This window comes from Cryptomeria japonica, chromosome 3 (assembly GCF_030272615.1).
Source record: "Cryptomeria japonica chromosome 3, Sugi_1.0, whole genome shotgun sequence".
Classification (NCBI taxonomy): domain Eukaryota; kingdom Viridiplantae; phylum Streptophyta; class Pinopsida; order Cupressales; family Cupressaceae; genus Cryptomeria; species Cryptomeria japonica.
In genome coordinates, this window is record NC_081407.1 from 131,053,272 (window position 1) to 131,059,088 (window position 5,817).

Genomic DNA, 5,817 nt, shown 5'->3' on the forward strand with positions numbered 1-5,817 from the left:
TGATTTAAATTGTAATATTCTTAGTGAGCTAACCTACACATTTGGTCTTAGGTTTTGTATATATGTAAGATATCATTTGTGAGATGACACATGACTGAAATGTATGGTATGGAAGGTTATAGTTTTGTAACATGGTATGTGTGAATATTGAAGAGCATATGAGCAGACCATAGAGAAGGTTCAAGGAAAGTTTGAAGGTGTTTATCAGAGCTTGACTGGTACTGAATCCAACATTGGAGGTTCTATTTTGAGTTGTACATTATTCTAGGATTTAACCATCCTATTGTAGTCATTGCAACTCCCATTTGAGCAGTGTTCTCTAGGCTATTGGGCTTTTTGCATGTGCAGTGTTGGCATTATAACAGACAAGGGAGATTGTTGGCATTTTGATAAGGATATTGAGAAGGTTGTTGATGATTATGGATATAACTGCTAAAGGATGTTTACTATCTTAATATTATTATTTTGTCATTGATGTCAAGAAATTGATTTTCTAATTCAGTATGTTGTTGCCATATCTTGAGAAGTATGAATTGATGAGTATAAAGATGTAGGTAAAAGACACAAAAAGAATGTGATGAATAAGGGGAGGAATAAGTTATTCAATGGGCAACTATTACCGAGTTAGACAATGATGAGATCATGATGTTTAGATTGTTTTGATATCCTACATATGTTATTGATTGTAAGGTTAATACTATACTTTGTTACCGAGCAAAGAACCTAGTTGGTAAATCCTAAGGAACCTAGTCGATAAACCCTAAGGTTATCGCTATCGGTTAATGAAGGCGGTATGTCTACCGAGTGAAGTTTAGTATTTACCGAGTTGCAACTGAGTAATAATAGAATGCATTGAATGAATAAAAGCATTATTTAATGAAGGAAGCTGATGAGGTGGTTATGATTAAATGATTGGTATGTCGTGCATGAAGTTTGTTAAAGAATCTATGGCAAAGGAAAATCAGCAGGAAGATCTACAACGCAGATTGAACTGCAATACCCTAGCACAAGTTCCAAGGCGGGGTAAAATGTTTTTAGATTGAAGGATACATTGAACCTAGTCAAGTTTGAAGATCTGATGGCTATGATTGATCATGGGAAATGTTATCAAGGAGATTAAGCGGTTGGCAAATTGTTTATAAATAAGGAACTATTGATAAACAATGTATGCGGGCAAGTCTATGCACAGGGATGCTACATAGTGATTACTGAGCATAGAAGCTTGAAGACCTATTTGAATAACATAGTATAGAGCCCAACAGATGGACAAGATAATTTCTATGACTAAATTGTATTGAGCAAATAAGAATCTGCTTTAGCATTTTAGATGTGAAGTTGCAGATAGATTTTATTACTGTTATTTTGTAAAGTGACAGAAAATATCTTAACCGAGTGGACTTAACAGTCTTATTTGTAAAACCCTCTAGCAAGGTGACATTCTGATTGAGTGTTTGAAATCCTTTAACAAGGTCACTTCTAACAAGGTGAAGATCCTAATAGATCTGAGGGAAATCCCTTAACCGGGTCACATCTAGCAATGTGTTTGTAATCTTTAACAGGATTTTCTTTTAACCAAGCATACTCTAGAAGAGTATATTTCTTAGTGGGTCCAAAATCCCATAGTTTTTTTTCCCTATTTGGGTTTCCACGTTAAATCTGGTGTTATAAGTGTTATGATATTTATGTGCCTATGAGTTTACATGTTTAGTAGTTCTGGTTATATTGTTGAAGTATATGTTACCGAGGTTGAATTTGTTATTTTTATGGAAGATTAATTTTGTATGATTCAGCCCCCCCGCTCTCACCTTATTAGTTTGGCATTTGTACTTAACATTAAGTATCAGAACTATCAGTGCTGACCCCATTTGTATACACATACTATCTGCAGTAGTATCATCTGATTGTGGGTAAGGTTTCCCACTGTGGTTTTTCCCCTTATAGAGTTTCCACATTAAAATATTTGTGTTATGTGTTGTGGATGTTGTTTCTCTTTCTATTTTATGCATTAAGTTTCACTGATATTGATATTAAATGTTAATCTGTTAACCAACATCAAGTTTGGTTTACCAGTATTAAGTATCAAGTTTCATTATGTTATAATTGGGTTAAAATTTATTGATAGATGATTCACCCCCTGCCCCTCTCAGTTACCCTTCTAGTTCCTAACAAGGGCTAGTGGGTGTATATCTGTTGGACTAGAAAAAAATGCTTCTATTTATGTTTGGAGAAGAGGTTCCTACTAGGTATTAGGTGTAGTGCAGGCTATAGAAAAAAAATTGCCCATTCTTGTTAAAATAGGATTTCCACGTAACTAGAAAGATGAAGTAGAGTGAAAGGAGGCACCAAGCGTATTTATGTATATATCTTACCCAAATTTAAGTTATATTATCAGCCCAATAAAAGAAGTTATTTAAGTGAAACCTAATTATAATATCTTTACTTATGTTTTGAATATATTATTAAAATAAAAGAGAAGGTGTAATTTATCTCCAACTTTTAAAAAATTGTGAGATTATTCTTGAAGCAACCAAGATCAAAGAGACCATAAGATAAGACAATGACGAGAGATAATATGTGACAAGAATAAATTGTATTCCTATCAAGATGCAAAAGAGATCAACTGGATAATCAAGAAGATTACATATAATGTAGGATAAGTCCACTTATAAAGGCAAGGCTGAGATACAAGAGAGCACAAAATCATGACATGTGACTCAATGAGATGCAAGGGTAGGTCAGGGTAGGTAGGAGAAATAACAAAATATTCCACATGAGGTCGATCACCCATTGAAGGTGGAATTATCACTCCACAATAAGTTGATATGATAGAGTAATAACAAGATCACACCATAAAAGGTGGAAATTCACCTACATACACGCTCCCAATGTAGCACATCTCCCTAGGTGTCTCATATGCTAACTACAATGTTAATTATATCCAAGATGATTAAATAATTACATGAACACCCCCCTTAAGTGCAACTTAGGGGAATGCATTTAAGTATACAATGAAGCTAAGTAAGGCAAGATGGGTCCCGACAAAAAGGACATGTTAGGTACCCATGTACAAATGGAAATGCAATCTCTCATAAAGCGAGGAAAGAGAGAAAAACCCAATGGGAAGAAACCCTCCCCCAAACAAAGAGATGAAAAATATACAAACAACTCTCATAGAAGTATGTGAAGGACAAAACCCCATGTGGGGAAAAAGTCCCCCCCATATGAGAGAATAAGAGAATCTAGGTATCCCCCCCTCAATATAGAATTTGCACCAATGGTTGAATCTTGAAGATGAATGAAGAGAATGCTCCATGAACATTGAAAAAAATTCCTCCCCTTGGGAAGAAATAAAACCAAAGTTGTATCCATGAAGTCTCCCCAATCGTGAAGGGAGGATGTGGGAAAAAAACTCATCATAAATGAAGTCTTTGAAAACTGCTCAAGTATCCCCCATGTCAGTGCTAAAAGACACCCCCTCCAAAGGTGGTGAACTACTCCACACTACTAAAAAAGGCACTCCAAGATCTAGTGGAGATGAATGTAGAACAAATCACAAAGACTCACATGTCTCCTCAAAGGATAAAGAGACCTCCTCCAACTGTTGTACATAAGAATCCACAATCATGTCAACCTCAACAGAATGATCATGTAGAGAATGAACAAGAGGGTCAAAGTGTTCCCTCACAACAATCGAAGAAGGATCATCTTCATAAAAGAGAAGATGAGTATCATCAATGATGTCTCCCAAATCTACAATGTAGGAAAACAAACTTGCATTGTCTATCAAGTACTCATCCAAATCAACTAAAGCTGGAAGACTATATATAGCTAGCTACGCTAAATCACAAGAAGGAAAAACTGTCACACTATCTTCATCATCATGTGTAATAGGTGATGTGTGATATACTTATAAAGAACTGAGAGGGGGTGGTGAATCAGTGATATTAAAAACAATACCACTTTAAATACAGCTTGGCAAAAGAAATTAAATAGTTTACTTAAAACTATGCATGCAATCCAAAGTGATATTAAAGAATCCACAAAAAGTAAAACATTCACCATAACACAAGTGTTTATACATGGAAAGCCCAACTGGGAAAAACCACGGTGAGATGGGTCTCACAAGTTAACTATCCACAGTAATAGGTAACTGACTGGTTAAGGTCTACAATGTCCTTTGCTAGGAGTGAATCTAGTTAAAGATCCCAATGCCCTGTTAGGAGATATACCTTGTTAAAGGTAGTACCCTATTAGGAGTAACCTCGATAGAGGATTTCAAAACCCAAACTAATGGATCACCTGGTTAGAGGATTTGTACAATAGAGCTTGTTAGAGCTTGCCCAGTTAGGGGATTTGACTGTTGTAGTGATTAGAAAACAATAGTTGGAAATGATCTAGTAATAGCACATCTTGCTAGTATAGATCCTCTTCTTCTCACTCAATACTGCATCACTGACATACTCTGCAATTCGTATAAACTCTAACTCTCATCATGAAATGTATCTTGCATCATAAAAATAGTTCATCACAATGTCATTTTATAGACATTAGATTTCATGTCAGCTCAGGAATCTCATCACAATTTCCTAGGTGCAGTGTATATGGATAATATTTCATAACACATCATAGATTACCACCTAATCTATCGGTTAGGGATAGCTCACCATGACTGGTGATAACTCATCACACAATCATTTAAACCGGTTGGAACACCGATATCAATTAAGAGTTAACCTCTTCCACTTCATAGACCGATTGTCCTCCATTCGATGCCTTCTTGATCTCCTCAGTATCTCCAAACTCATGTCACTAAAAATAACCAAAACCAATATCATTCCTGCATATATCGGTTGTCTACACATACCGATCAGACACCTTCAAACTGGTTTGACTTCTCTAGACAACTAATACCGGTTTACAATACTAAGACTTAGGATTAGTACTAGTTTGTCTTGACTAAGATGAATATTACAATGTGAACATATGTGTGTGTGTATATGTGCCATTAACAAAAATGCATAAAGTCATCCTTACAAAAATCATCATCAAGCCAACAATCTCCCCCTTTGGCATTGATGGCATTTAGAAAATTTAACAACTTTACAACTAAGTGTACTTACAAAAATTATACATAAAAAATTTCTACTCCCCCTTAACAATACATGAAAAAAATTCACAACACATACATATTTCTACTCCCCCTTTGACAACAATGCCAAGTTGAAAAGTAAAATACACATATTATATCAAAATTTGCATCAAAAACTACATATAAACATAAATATAAGAGTTTTACAAGGAGTGTTCACTGCAATTTTTAAGAAAATGTCATTGAAAGTAATCTTGATATGAGTAAAATAATTATTCCATGTTTCCAATAATGTTTTAGTTATCTTAATGGTTTTCATAACTTGTGCAGTGAATTCTTCCATTGCATCCATTGTGCTCATTTATGTGGTCGACAAAATTGCTTCTGCATCCTTGTATGTTGAGTGTAAGATGTCTACTTTAGGTCTCAACTAGTTCTTTATTTCTTTCAAGGATTTCAAGCACTAAACCTATTTACAATCATAAAAATCTAATTGATGTTGCAAAACATGAACTGATTTACCAAAGTCCAAGACTAAATCCTGTAATGGTATATAATAATCACATATCTTCTCTAGTTCCTTTTCTATCTCTTCTCGCCTCTTCTTCAAATCAGAATAGAAAAATGAAATGTTAGATGTATAGGCCAAAATCCTTCCTCCAGTTTCAACAACACTTTTCAAAAGATTTAAATTTATAGATAAAATAATCTTCCCTTTATCAATATTT